General features: G+C 36.0%; 1 long non-coding RNA gene across 9 annotated transcripts in view; it reads right to left on the bottom strand.

Moving 5' to 3' along the window:
- Positions 1-16,062, bottom strand: part of LOC136792280 (uncharacterized) — a 520,212-nt gene that overhangs the window by 302,519 nt on the left and 201,631 nt on the right. For all 9 annotated transcript variants that reach the window (XR_010835849.1, XR_010835856.1, XR_010835850.1 and 6 more), the window contains one exon: positions 8,018-8,168. This is a non-coding gene — a long non-coding RNA (uncharacterized lncRNA). The remainder of the gene's footprint in view (positions 1-8,017; positions 8,169-16,062) is intronic.

Below are 16,062 nucleotides of genomic sequence, written 5' to 3'. Positions count from 1 at the left end.
TGGGAGAAAATATTTGCTAATGATGTGACCGACAAGGGATTAGTCTCCAAAATTTACATCATCTCAATTTCTGAACATTAGGTCAGTCTCGATCCATTAACAAGGCTCAGGAAACCTCATCTCATTGTAGTTTTGTTGGACTGAGATATCTAGATATTATAGTTGTTACTAACTGAACTAAGCATGAACCAGCTTGTCCTGGAAATTCGGTTTTGATTTCTGGTTAAAAAAAAAAAAAAAAGTGTGCAAATGCAGTGCCCTGGAGCCTTGATACTGAAGCTGTGGTCTATGGACCAGCATTAGGGGCACCACCTGACAGCTTGTTAGAAATGCCGATCACTCAGACCTACTGAATTAGAAGCTGCTTTGTTTAAAGACGTCTAAGTGATGTGCATACACATTAAAAACCTAGGAGCTCTGTGGGTTTTTGATCCATCATAGAGCCCTCTTGGGAATTTAATGATTGAGACTGTGACTTATGGGTTCAAAACTTCTGTTATTTACTACTTGTGTGACCTAAGGCATATTCTTGAAATTTCAGCTTCTCATTTTCCTCATCTATAGTATCTACCTCATGGTAGTAAATGAGATTATGATGATTAAATGGGTCAGAGCTTACCACACACTCCAGAACAGTGATATATTTAATATCTACCAGTTATAATAATAAGTATTTAATACAGGCACAGATGATACCACTGACATCTGGTATCTAAAAGTCACCTGTTAGTAATTAGAGCAAGTATAAATGTAATATCTAACAAGATAACTAACAAAACGATTCACTAACTGTCTTGTTTTCTCTTGTATAACTGTAGTCAGATACATTACTTTGAGCTGCACATTTCATTGTGCAGGACTGTGAAAACCACTTAAATCTCTAGAGCTGAACTCATTCCCCAAGGACACTTTCTGTCTTTATCTCCTCCCCTTACTACCAGGTCATGATGTTTCCTTTCTTTTTATGGCTGACATTAATACTCTAATAGCTAGAGCTAAAAATTATCCACTCAAGTCAAGATCATTCCTTCCCATACATGCAATGCACCTTTTCAAAATCAAAATGCATGTATCATAATGCTTAAAGAGGAAGGTTCTGTCTTATGCTATACCTGAAGATAGTGAAAATTTCAATAAATATTAAATACCTACTATAAGCCACTTATGCAGAACACAAAAGCTATTCAGAACAGAAATCTAAAAATTCAAAAACATTTAAGCATATGCAAGATTTTAACATGCATTATCACATATAACCACACTATGAACTAATGCTTTATTTTCCTTTTACAGATCAAGGACCTGCAATTTAAAGAAGTAAATTGTTTCGGGACTTAAAGTCCTCTCTATGGTGAGTTCAAAGTTGTGGGTCCACTGTACAGTATTATTGGAACATATCTCCCTGTTGTCTTATTTAAAACAACCTTTCTAGGAAGAAAATTTCCTTTAATAAGCTTAACCTGAGTTCCAAAGAGGGTAGAAAAAAATATACTCTCTTCAGTGTGTGGTCGGTAACAATGGTACCTAAGAAAGAAATACTGATATCTCCGTCTCAATTATAATTGTTAGTAGTAGTTTAATAGCTTATATAATTCATATAATGACCATCTAACAAATTGTTGAATAATATTTTTATGTATATGTGTACCAACATACACATATTTGGTGGGAAAAAAATACCTGAGTGGAATAAATTAGCCTAAGATACTGCTGTGGTGCTGTTCATCTATAACTAAAGTAAAATCAAAATTTTACTGTAGGAAAATATTCATACAATTTGTAGGTAATTTTATAAGTGTATAAGGTAACTGGTTAACGTTCATAATATTACCACATTATTGAATGTTCTGTCTTGTGCTACACCTAAAGATAAACTACTGATATTAGCATCTTCTGAAGTTTTCATGTGACATTTGAACTTTTTATGATTGATACTCTATTATCATGAAATATTTGAATATTCCCTCCTATGAATATATTTAGATTTTAGCATGTTATTTTTAGTTCTAGTAATTTAAGACTTTTAACTGATGTTAATTTATCAATTCTCACAAAAATCACTAGTAGATTTGATAATTCATATGGCATTTATCATTAAATAGCACTACCAAATGCAAATGGAATATAGAATGTTGCTATATATCATTGTATTTTTTGTGATTTTCTATTGATTGTAGCATTCCCTTGAACTGAGAGATTATAATATAAAATAACAAGCTGAGGTCAAGACTAAATGGCTGTACATTTTCCCTTGCTCCCAGTGGATTTTCCAAAGTCAAGCTTGATTTTTTATTTTTCCTTAAAATAGTTTGTTTTTCTTTTTCTTAAAAAAAAGTTTTATGAATTCCACACTATTTCCTGCAATAAACCCATGACCTCAAAATATACACTAGCACAAATATTTAGATACAAAACAAAGTTAATAAAACTAACTTTCCTTTCTCTCATTTACTTTCTATTTTGCCTTCTTATGCAGAACATATGCTCACCAACTATTAATATTTAGGTGCCACCTAGTGGCAAAGGTATTGGATTGGCCGTAAAGTTCATTCGGGTTTTTGTAACATCTTACAGAAAAACCTGAACGAACTTTTTGGCCAACCTAATAAAACCTTTAACTAAAAATTTTAATGGTCATGGTGTCACTGTCGTATTTAGAGATGCATTTTTGGTGACACATAATACATTGACACATATAAAAGGAGTATTGCAAATATGTTGGCACAAAGGGTCATATTAAAATATTTATAACTGTTTATTTGAATGTGTTGCCATACGTTGTGTTGTTTAATAATAGTATCTTTTTGCCCAATGAGACTAAGCCACAAAAATAAACTATCAAAGTTTGTAAAGGAAAGAGGGAAAACACAGACCCACAAGAGGCCTTGGATTTCCATGGATTATTATTTTTATACTTATAATAAATTTCACTGTTAATAAGAGTTTAAAGGCATTACTACAAAAAAAAATCTATTTTGGATTCCCTTTGACATTAACTCCACTAATTAACATTAGCAATATGCAATTATATGTGTTTTGCTTTTAATACTGACAACAGAGAAGAAAATTAACAAATCTGGAATTTATATGTTTACATTTTAAATCCAAATTCCTAAACTAAATAAAGCTTAATACTTTAATCCTGATAAATACAATGAGAGTATATGTCCCTTGGCCTAGTTTTAAATGCAAGACTTGTGAAAGTCAATTACCTCCTAGGATTTGAGCATCATTTAATTTATTAATGATCACAGCCACTTATTAGAGCACAATTTGTTAAGGAAAGAGACAAACCTGTTTATTTGTTGGTCTGGTACACAGAGGATAATTTATATTTGTATTACTGCCCTATTTCCAGCTCTTTCCAGCTGCTTAACTATGTCTATTGGAAGCATAAATCAATACTAAGGACTGGCTCTGCCTTAGACAGTTAGTTTCCACATTTACAACTTTCTTAATAATGCATTCGTCAATTGTCCCAGAGTAGGTACTCCTGCTTTGTACTTCCTTCACCCTCACTCCATTAATAATTCCATTATCCTTTTACAATTATAGTTGACTGTGGCTCTTCTCTGCCTAGAAAATCCTATAGGCCAAGGAACTGATTTTCTACTTCCAGTGCAGAGTCTTGCATATAAGAAGCCCTCAATAAACATTTTAAATATTATGAAAAAATAGGTATAACTAAATCATATGCAATGAACTATGATTATCAGGTAGTTCTAACAGGGAAGCATAGTGACTTATTCATGATGTGTGTACTAAAACCACTTTCAGTAGGAAAGCATAAAGAAGGGTGAGCAAGGAAGGAGCTGTTAGAGTAGCAGGTACCCGACCACATCTCTTGCAGCCTGAATTCTCTGTTATACAACAGACTGGTCCTCATGGACAGACAGATCTTTATAGGAACGGAACACAAAATCCTTTGATGTAATAGGGAAGCTCTTGGCTCCGACTTGCTGGGCCACAGATTCATGAGTATGAACCTCCTTGATAATGCCCACAACCACGATTCTCCTCTTAGGTGCACATTCTAATAAACTTAAAATGTATTCTACAGTTCAAAGTACCTGGTTTGGAAATTGAAAACAGCCAACGCATTTTATTCCATGTTTAAACTAGCATTTGCTGAGACCTTACCCTTTACCAGTGCCTGGGCTAAGCACATGTGCATAGTTTACCAATGAGAAAGCTGATGCTACCAGCTATTGAGCAACTTACCTAAAGTCACACAGCTAATAGGTGACAGAGACTGGAAGCCACATATGTTTCCTTATATCATTAACTCTGCTCTTTGAAATGGATGGGAGTATGATGAAATTTTAAATTCAATTCAGATTATTCAAGGATATAGTCCTGAGTCAATATTCAAGTCAAATTTTTGCAGTCATGCTGCATATTGTAATACTGTCCTGGAAAAATGCTGAGTCTCAGTAATTGATGTCCAAATGTTTGGTGATAAATTATTTATGAGATGAGAGATTTCAAAGAGAGAAAAGAAGCAGAGCGCAAAACTGCTGGAATATTCACATCATTAGAGAGGTTCCCTGGCCCCTTTCCTCTTTCTTCTAAGGTGAAAGTATAAAACTCACTCTTATTGCAGAATTCTTAATTCTCTAAATTAGGAATCGGCTGTCACTAATGGAAGTGGGTGGAAATGAAAAGTTGCTAGCTCCTGGCAGGAGAAGAGCCTAAGGGCTGACACATGGCAGTCACAGTTAGGGGAAAAAATTAAATACAGTATAAAAAGTAAAAGCAGTCACCAATATCAGGAAGTCAGTTGAAAGCATCTGGGTCTAATGAAGCATCCAAGTGTAAAAGCTGAGAAAGTTTTGCCATAAGGAAAGTATCAGGAATTAGAGTAAGAATCTAAATAGGAGATGTGGATGAAACATAAAAAGAAATAAGAATTTATCTAGGAATAATGTCATGTAAGGTATTACAACTCCTATGTCCCTAAGATTACCAACAGACCCAGCCATAAGTATAGGCAAAAGACAGGGTGTTTACATCCTGTTGTACTTTAAAACTATTTTCTTTAAAATAGTTTCTACTGGTCACTGGCATATTCATATTCTCTCTAGCTTAAACATCTCACCTTAAGCGTCACCACTCCTTTAGCTTAAGAAAAATTTTATCCTTATAAGTCAACTATCAGATTCTGTATATATCAGGAGAGAGTTGGCAATTAATAATTCCTGGTGAATATATTAGTATGGATTTGTTTATTCAGTTTGGTAAAGTTGTTGCTTTGAGGGAAGGAGGGAGTAGAAGAGAATAAGATCTGATGGGGATTCAAATGTGGTGATGCGATGTTGAAGGATAGCAGGAGAAAGCTGATTGGTCTAGATTACATATACAAGACAGAGCCACAGGATTTTGATAAAATCTTGGAAGTCAAGTATGATTTAGAATGCAGAATTTTTCAGCATTTAGGGTGTTCATTACTCAGCCATTTTTACAAAAAAACTATAGCACACTAAAGTTTAGACTCATAACACATCTACTCTACAGACAGAAGTTAATCAGTACTAGATGGATTTAACATATCTTAGGGGTGTTACATGTGAACTGCCAAGGAATTTAAATAATTTTACTAAGCAGCGATCAAATGTCAAGTTTAGTTACCTAGGTAGATAAATTTATAATCCATCTTAATATATTTAAGAATCTTTTCTATTCTATTACCAAAGTTACTACTGATTCCTAAGATTATATTTATTTGTGTATATATATAATTATATGATTATTTGTATATATACATATCATTATATGATTATACATGTTTACATATAAATACAATTTTGTATGATAAAATAGTTCCCTTTGGTTACCATTATCTTTTGATTACCTATAAAGATGCTTAGTCTAGTGATAACCTAAAAAAGCGATGAGAATAATTTATATTTGCCTTTGCCTTTACAAATGTTAATTGTGCCTTCTACAGTAGATTAACTTCTTAATTATGTTCTTCTATTTTTTGTGGGAAAGTGGTACATTCAGTAAACGTACATAAAGCAGTGGGTAGGTCCAGTTTTGGAGGTACTCACCCATTATGCTTTGTATCCCTCCTAAATGTCAGGCACTATATACATTCTAAGTGGTATAGATACATGTACGGGTTATATTCAAAATATTTAACCACTGATATTTACTATGGGTACCAATTAATCAGAACAGACACTGGCTCAATACCACCCTGGAAATGACTGCATACAAAACAGAGTCTCTGCCTCCAAGGAGCTTACCATTTAATGGGGAAGATTGAGGAGTTAATAGCCAGTCACTAAACAGTATGACAACTGATCCAATGAGGGTAAACGCAGGACAATAAAACTTCTTCACATAATCCATAAAGTTGTTTTCTCCCTGTTTATACTTTCGCCTATTCTATAATACTTGATGCATTAAAAATTCACAATCCTGAGGCATCTAATTAACAAAAAAATTATCTTCCGAACATGTGATTTAATTCGAAATTACTTTTAAGAGTTTTTTTTTAGAGAGTTAACTTTTGAAGGTAGCAGCTTTTCTTTTCTTTAAACAGGACATAAATTTCTCACAGCTGCTAAATCATCCATTCAAAACTACCTTAAAGATTTTTTGCTTTCAAGTTGCCTTGTTTGTAGCATCGCATGTAAAGATTACTACATGGATCATATTTCATGTTGAATTGCTCTCAGAAAATGCAGTGACTCAAAAACAGAAATTGAAGCAAAGAAAAATAGACTACATTTACCTGAATCAACCAACTAAATTATCTCTCACTCTACTTGTTCTGATTTGGGACTTAGGCAGAAATGATCAGAAGCAAATGAGTTTAAGGAGAAAATGTTTTTGTTAATTTCTAAGACTAAATTGACATAGAAATCTTTGACATGTTAGGCTCAAAGATTTTCGGGGTCCTAATTAAAACTTCTGCTTATTTTTAAGTTGAAGAATTTGCCCCCAATGTAACTTTTATCCCTGTACTCAAATGTTAGGATACCTATTTTCTAAAAGTATTTCTAGATATTGAGGAAAAAATTAGAAATCAAGCCCTAATGCATAAGCAAAAACTATATGCAGTTCTAATGTTACTTACAAATAAACATAAAATTAGACACAAACAAACATGCTAGGGCCACCAGTTAGTACGGGTTTCATAGGTGGTTCACCTCATTTACTGAAATATGAGAACATTTTACATGTTTTTATTCTTAAGTATGTCACCAGGTTTTATGCATCATGTGTGGTGCATTGCAGATGTTGCTTTGACTCATAATTTCCCCTAGGTGGCGATCTTTTCAAAGAAGCATTGCCTGCACCTGCACCTAAAAGAACTGAGCTGTTATCAGCACCTAATATTTATACCCGAATCTAGTTGCTATTTTCATCTCCACTGGGAGAAAAAAAAGATACAATTTGGGGACATAATATGATTTTGAATTTTGTATCCAAAATCTCAATAGATTGAAGAGATGAATGTTATCTACTTTAAATTTTAAATGCATGTTTGAGAAAAGATGTTTCAAAAACATTAGTTTGAATTAAGCTAGGGTTTTAATTAACTAAGTTGGTGACTGAAGCATTTTACATTTTACTCAAATTTTAGTTTCTGAACTGTTTAAAACTTTTCTAAAATCTGACATTATTATTTAATGAAATGTTCATCGATCTCTTTAGATTGGTAAATTTACTTTTTCTTTCACATTGTCCACAGTTGCTCTTTTGTGGGTATACCACTGGTGAGTGAGAGAAGGTGAGTAAGTAGGGCTAAGCCCCCTTGCATTTTAGACTCTTCCATACTATATTGAAAAAGAGAGAGAGAGAGAGAAAATAACACAGAAAAAGAGAAACTACTTAGATGTAAGAACATGATATGGAGTGAAAAATATTCTAAAATTCACAAAGATACAACCTTTTTTTCTCTTCCCACATTCTTTTTACCCTGATATATATCTTCTAGGACAGTCACTCATTCACAATTGACATTCATATGTATATAAATTTTGCTTTCATCTGCTTTGGAACTTACCTTTTGTTTTTGCTTGGTTTGTGTTTCAATTTTTCATTTCTTCATCGAGAGGTTTAACCTTCAAGAGACATAGAGCTGGCAATGATGAAGCATGACTCCAGCATCTCTCTCCTAAATGCTGTTACAGAGTAATTTGAAGTATCCCATAATCCTTCAAAAGAAAAAGAAAAGAATACAGAATTAAAGTACCAATTAATATTTATGTAGCTGTTTGCAAGGCAATTTCACATTTATTAAATACTTTAACACTTAAACAATCCTGAGCAGTCAGAAAGCAGGAATTATCACTATCCCCATTTACAGATAAACTTCAAAGAAATTAAGGTCTGTAATCAGAGTTAAAAATTGGATTTTTTTAGCACTCAAAGCCGGTTCTTTTTTCCTTCGTAAGCTCAGTGGTTTGGGTTGCATCCAGCTCTTTACAATGAGGCCCAAATTCTGTCCCCACTGCCTTCCTTCCCCTGGCCTCTACCTGCCCACACATACCATGAGTTTACTGTTATATTCCACGGGAGAAGCTGTTTCCAATATGAAGTGCAGTTTCTCTAGCTAAATGACCCCTGGGAAAGGATTTATTGAACGAGCTTGTAAGAACCTCTCAACTTTCTGTTTGGTACCCTGAGCGGAAGCCATCAGCAATAAAGCTGAGCATTAGAGTTCAGTCCACTTACACTAGACTTGCCCCAGAGTTCCATTTAGATCTGTTGACAGGGTAACTTCCATGTCTTTCTGTTCCTCAGCCACTGCTCAAAATACAACGTCCACCATCCCCTGTTTTCTCAGTTTATCAATCCGTCCTCCTCCTCTCCTAAGGCCTCACTGAAGCCCTTTCTCACCAAGCCCTCCACTCACTATTGCTCTCCTATCATCTTTCCCGTTACCTTTGGAAACCTCCAGTCAGGACCTGCTACATAATTTGCAGGACCCAGTGCAAATGAAAATGTAGGTCTCCTTGTGCAAAAAAACAAGGGGAAAAAAAACCTATTTTTTCCCTTCTTTTGTGATCGCTCTCTAAACCCATTCTGGTGGTTTTTATTGTTATCATTCTGTGTCGAGCTCCCTCAGGCGAGGGGTGAGTATAGACTTGCCCAGGAGCCCGGCACCAGTCTGAGTGTGGGGCTTGTATAGCTAATCCCCATCCCTCCACGAGCCCCTCGCTAGGTCCCCTGGAGGTGGCAGCATCACTGGACAATGGGGTTGGAGCAGGTGGCTGAGGTCTTGCCCGGGGAGGCAAGATAAAAGGTGAGCTGAGGTTCTAAGCCCCTTATGCATTCTCCATCATCCCACCAGATCAGATTTCACTTGCAAAACACAAATGTAGGAATACAATTGAGAAGAATTTCAAGGTGATATCCAGAGTGCAGAGTCCCTTTTGAGAGCGAGACCCTGTTTGTGCGCCCTAGGAGCACACGTAGGAAGCCCGGTGGACCCCGCCATGGCGAGCAGCTTTCCCAGCATTCCCAGCGTTTTCTCGGACAGAGCCTTCTGTCCTCTTGAAATCTGATGCTCCCTCGAGGAACTTGGCATCTTTTGAAGCTGCCTGAGCATGCACTGCTTACTCTCACATGCCCGTGGGAACTGGGGTGGGGGTGGGAGACACAGCTCCCAGCTCCATAATGCTGCCTCACTCAGAAACCATTACTCTTCCAACCTAACGTAAACGAGGTGCACAGCATGATGGTAGCCACCATACACTTTCTCTTCATCCATCAGCCTCCTGTATGCTGCCCATCTTCCACTGATCATTTACTGCCTCTAGAGCACAGTCTTCCTCTCCACCCCAAACTCTGCCATCTTCCTAGCCAGGTTAGAAACCATGCACCAGTCCCTATTTCATGGGCTGGGCTCTTGGCCTCAACTCCATTGTCCTTCAACTCCACCTAGTCACTTAATCTGTTGTCATATCCTCAGACTTGCCGTAATTGAGAGCCACCAGGCCAATGAAATCTTAAATTTTAACCTCCGATACTTTGGCAACTCTCTTCTCTTATTCTATTCTCTAACCCCTTATGCTCATGAAGAGTGAGAGGAACCGATTCTTTGGATGCAGTCGAAATGAGCTTTTGATTTTGTCTTGAGGGTTTTAAATTGTCCCATATCAATTTATCTTGTGTCATATATTTCACAACTTCTGTAGTTGATATCATGTACTTTTGATAATGTTATCACATTTCCAACTATTATACATACACACACACACACACACACACACACACACACACACACACACACACACACACACTTCCATTCCAGAAATTAGAGGAAAGGGAACACACTTTCTTCTCTACTCTCCATCCTGCCAACTCTTCATGTAGGCTCACTACACATTTTTCTTTGACTTCTTTGAGACTCTCAGACCCTCCAACACTCATTTTTCTTTCACTCTGCCAAGTCTTTTCTGGCTTCACGTTAATCAGTAATATGTCTAAATTTCACGATCTATTACTTGAACTGCTTTCTTGAAAATATCCTCACATCCTTTGCTTTTCCATTGAACCAGCCCAGAAAACTGGTTGAACCCTGGGTCAACAATGATCAAAAATAGTACAAAACATCACATGCTTTACATGTTTTGTCTTGATTTTATCTAATTTAATCTTCACAATGATTGAATGAGGTGAATATGATTATCCCCAATTTACAGATAAAGAAACTTAAGGATAAGTGAGGCTCAGTAACTTATTCATGTTATTTCTAAAGTTAGAATTTGTGGTTCTCAAACTTCAGTATATGAAAATATCATCCAGAATTCTTGTTAAGTAGGGTTTCTGGGTCCTGCCATGGAAATTCTCATTTGGGAAAGTTTGCACGTGGTATGAGAATTCTGCATGTTTCATAAGCTCCCCCAGTGACTCTGACTGTGACACTCACTTTGGACTTCCATAACTATCTTTTCTGTAGGTGTTTGTTTGGACACTTTTGGTGAAGGGGAGACTTATCCAGAGGGGGATGGCAGCTTGGGGAGCCCTCATTTTTACTTTTGGACCATGGCTGTCCTATTACTATTGCCCTCTTGAGAGCAAAGTGAGATTAGAATCATCTGTGCCCAATACCAAATTGACTTTGAAAAGTAAATCCTGCAATGAATACCATAAAATATCAACTCTCACTACCAATCATATGAAAAATAATTTTATTTAAATTATTGACTCAACTTGAAATTGCAGCATTATTTATTAGTAAGTATAATGCTTTTTTCCTTTTTTAAAAACTGTTTTTTTCTATTGTGACTTTAAAAGATTTTTCAACAGTATCCATAAACTGTTGCAGTACTTCTGGTTCTGACCATGAGAAAGTAAAAGACATGGAGATAAACATTGACTTCTCTGTATAATTATTTGCATAGTGCTATGAGTTAGAGAAACATTATAAATACTACTATAATGAAGTTTTACATAAACATCCTACAGATAAACATGTCGTGATTTTAAATACATCAATAGCAGCAACATCCAGCATTTTGTTTTTGTTTAATAACCTGTGATTTTTTGTTGTTGTCGTTAATAATGTATGTGTAATAAACAGTACTGGCTTTGAAAGTCTGGGATTCTATGTGCATTATAGGGAGTTTCACTCTTCCACAATCTCTACACTTGCATGTCAACCTGATTTAACTGCTTTCACTTTGTTCAAAAGTCTGCAGTGTATATGAAAAACCCCTAAAATGTTATATTCCATTCCTTTTTTTCCCCTTATGTCAGTGGCTGCTTTATTAGATGTAGACAGCTGGGATAGCATATGTTTCTTTAAAAGAAACCTTTAAAATTAAAATTTGGAGAGCACACTTTTAAAAGCCACCAAAAGTAGGGTGAATTTTCCTTCTTATGAGACATGAGATGTCTGGAAGGATTCAAACATCAACATGTAAGAAGCTTCACTCTACACTTGAAGGTACACTGTAAGAGAAGTTAAGTCCAGAGATATTTTAACTTTTGCTGCAGTTTCATATAAAACATTTAGATTAATGGTATTATATGTCTTCACTTATAAATTAAAGATAATAATGTTTGCCGTGTTACCTTAGAGTACATTTTTTAAGACCAAGTGAAGTGATGAAAGTAAAAGCCCATTGATAAAGATAGGAGACAAGAGAGGGAGAAGAAATAGTGTTTATTAGGTCCATTGTGTTCTAAGCATTATGCCAAGCACATCTCATATATTTTTCTCATTTAATTCTCACAATCTGCTCACTGGACTAGACATATTGGCCCATATTTTAAGGAAAGAATACTAAGGCTCTAAGAAATTAAGTAGTTTGCTTAAGGCCAAATAAGTTGTGGAGCCTTGATTAGCAAATTCTTTTAGTCCCACCTTCCAAATGTATCAAGAATCCAACCACCTCTCACCACCTTCACTCTTATCACCGTGGTCCAAGCTATCACCAGTTCTCTTCTGGACGATTGCAATAGCTTAACTCTTATCCTATTTTTGTCTCTGTCTCCCTGCAGTCTGTTCTTAACACATAAGAGGGAGCCTTTTAAATTTTGTCAGATCATTCACACCTCTGCTCAAAACCCTCAAATAACTTCCAAACTCATTCAGAATAAATGCCAAAGTCCTTAATGAGTCACAGAGCTCCTGCATTATCTGGGCTCCAATATCCTATTATTTCTTTGGCTTTGATCTCTTACCATTCTGTTCTTTGCAGGCTGTGATTTGGCCACACTGGCCAGCTCCATGCCCTCCCCTCACCTGGCAATTCCTCAAACATTGCAGTCATGCCCCTACTTGGGGCTTTTGCACAGGATTGTTTTCTCCAACATAAATTCTCTTTCCCCAGCTGTCCTCATGTATCTCCTCCTCATCTCTTTCCACCCTTTGCTCAAATGTCTCAAAAGCTTAATGAAGCTTTACCTAAATTGCCTCATACATAACCCTCCTCCTTGAACTCCCTCTCCCTTGCTTTACTTTTTCTTCTTACAGCATATCACCATCTGCCATAGGGAAAAAATATTACGTTGTTTCTCTCATTTATGCACTAAATAAGCACCGTGAGGGGAGGTAGTCTTACGTATCTTTACACTGTTTGTATCCCAGTCCTCATCCATAAAAGGGATTATAATAGTACCCTTCTCAGATAATTTTTGTTAGAATTAAATGAGATAAAGCATGTAAACCCCATCCTGGTCCCTGGAACATTTAAGTTCTTAGTAGATACTATAAAAATAATTATTACTGTTACTATTTATGCAAGAGATGTAGTCAACTTTCTAAATCAACAGTCTTTCTTCCCATAGCTTGGTTCAGATCCATTACCAGGTGAGAATATTAAGAAGGAAATAAATGGAGACACTTTTCTTCATCTTCCCTAGGAAAATATGTGTGAGAGGGAAAGTGAGAAATATGAAAATATTCATGATGGACACAGGTTAAATAGATTAAATAAAACTATAGTCACAGATTTCTAGATCAGAAAAATAATGTAATATACCAGTAAGTATTATAATTCTCTTACAGTAGTTAAAAGAGCAATGAGTCCAGCCCGCTGTTCCTAGGCTGGACTGAGTTAAGTCATTCAAAGCGGTTTGTCATCTAAATGATTCTAATAGATAGGTATGAAAGAATATTTCAAGATCTTCTGCTGAAGTTTGTTCCAGTGTTTAATCACTGGATCATCAGATTCTCCTTCAAATAACTTTTCATCTATTTCTAGAATTTTAATCTATTTTACCCATTTTGGCTAGTATACTAATGCAGGATCACTGCTATCTGTCCTCTGAGCCTCAACCTGATTACTTTAATTAATCAATGAGCTATTTACTGAGCCTTGTGCCAAGTATGCGGCTGAGCTTAACAACAAGTTCTAATTCATGATCCTCTTTACTGTTCTCTGACCTCCTTGGAGTCTCCAGAGTCCCTTTCATCTTTTCTAATGGTCTCATTTTCATTTTTGTTGATCTTCTTTGAATGAGCTCCAATTTCTCTACAACTCTCATAAATACTTCAGGAAAGCCTTGATTATTGCCAAATATGGGAGAAAGACTACTACTCATGATAAGCTTGTCATACTCCTATTAAAATATATTCCAGCATAATGTTAGCTTTTAAAATAATTGCTTTATGCTGCTGAGTCATCAGTTTGTGTTATAAGATGAGGATTAAGCCATCCCCCCACCTCCACAGTACTTGAGCACACAAAGTCTTTCTTAAACCAACTGAGTTTGTTTTTTTGTTCCTCACTGTACTGTCTTTCACTCAAAGTGATTAAATTCAGTCCTATTTTTTAAAGTTGTTTTTCTACATATTCAAGTTACATTCTCATCGTTTTTAAAATTAGCAATTCTTCCTACACTCTTCCTAGTTCAGTTCAATTCAATGCAATATTTGGCACCTGTTATGTGCCAGGCATTGTGCTAGATATTAAGGTTACCAAATGGGTAAATGTAAGCCTTATTAAGAAGTTCTCAATATAGAGGAGACGGAAAATGTATTAAATTCCATGTGCCAGGTTAGAGGAATGCATACTTTCAGGAGATCACTTAGTAGGCTTCCTGGTGGAGATATACTAACTTGAGCTGTTAGGATTAAATGGGAATTAAGTAATGAAGAAGATAATATAGCATTACAGGCAGAGGAAACTATATAATTAAAAGTTTAGAGGCTTATAACAGTGAATATATGTGGCAACTGTAAACAGCTCCTTACCTTTAGTATAAAATGTGAGCTGAGGAACTGTGAGAAACTTAATAAACATCATTTCGACTTCAGTAAGAACTAAAAGAATATTATATAATCTTTGGCTGCCTGGTGGTTGAATTGTCCTTAGTTCAAATGAACCTCATAATTTGCAGATTCCATATTTGTGAATTCCTCTACATGCTAAAATTTTTCTGAAACTCCCATATCAACACCTGGGTGTTTTTACCTAGACTTGTGCAGAGTGGTGACAAGTTTAAGTCACCCAACCTGCACATTCGCAGCTGAGGCCAAACAAGGCAACTCCTCCGTGTTCTTCTTTCAGCTCTCATACCGTAACAAGTATCCTGTTCGAGGTCTACTTAGTGCCATGTGTTTTTGCCATGTGCTTTTGCCATGTGCTTTGTGTTAGTGGTTTCGCTACTTAAAATGGCCCCAAAGCATAGTGCTGGAGTGCTATCTAGAGTTTCTAAAGTGAAAGAAGGATGTGATGTGCTTTATGGTGAAGATATGTGTGTTTGATAAGCTTCACAGTTAATAAGGCTTAATTAACAAGAAGTGAGCTCCATCTCCCAACAACATCATGGCAGTGCCTAAATGTCTGCATTTCATCAATGTGAAGAGTACCCGTAGCTATCTCATTTCATTATTTAAATGCATTGACATTGTCACCAAGACTTGCTTAACTTTGACCATCACCACCAATAAAAGCAGGGAGTAAAATCTGCATTGGGTCTGTGCTGACCACACTCAGTTCTACCAAACTGGGCATGCCTTGAAATTGCAGACATTCAATGGCTCTTTCTTGATGATGAATATACTGGTGGTGATGTTGATAACCAAAAGCAGAAAGGTGCCTGAGAAAATCTTTCACATTCACCTAAAATGGAACAGCTGTACCCACATTAGGAAAATACATGCTTTGAGGGTACGTTCAATAAAATTTAATAAATCTGATGCTTAGTGAACTGCTTCTGCATGCATGACTCTGAAGTAGCATCAGTTATGGACAGCATAGCCTCTGCCCATAAGAAGTGTAAAATCTAGTGCATTTTTGACGGTAAGACAATTATTTACTATAATGTACATTAAAGATGCATAGAAAGAAGGGATTAAAATGCTATGGAGTTTTAAAAATAGAACTACCATACAACCCAGCAATCCCACTACTAGGCATATACCCTGAGAAAACCATAATTAAAAAAGAGTCATGTACCAAAATGTTCATTGCAGCTCTATTTACAATAGCCAGGACATGGAAGTAACCTAAGTGTCCATCAACAGATGAATGGATAAAGAAGATGTGGCACATATATACAATGGAATATTACTCAGCCATAAAAAGGAACGAAACTGAGTTATCTGTAGTGAGGTGGATGGATCTAGAGACTTTCATACAGAGTGAAGTA

The sequence above is a fragment of the Kogia breviceps genome, chromosome 12 (genome assembly GCF_026419965.1).
Source record: "Kogia breviceps isolate mKogBre1 chromosome 12, mKogBre1 haplotype 1, whole genome shotgun sequence".
NCBI classification, from domain to species: domain Eukaryota; kingdom Metazoa; phylum Chordata; class Mammalia; order Artiodactyla; family Physeteridae; genus Kogia; species Kogia breviceps.
This window is presented reverse-complemented; position numbering and strand designations above follow the sequence as displayed.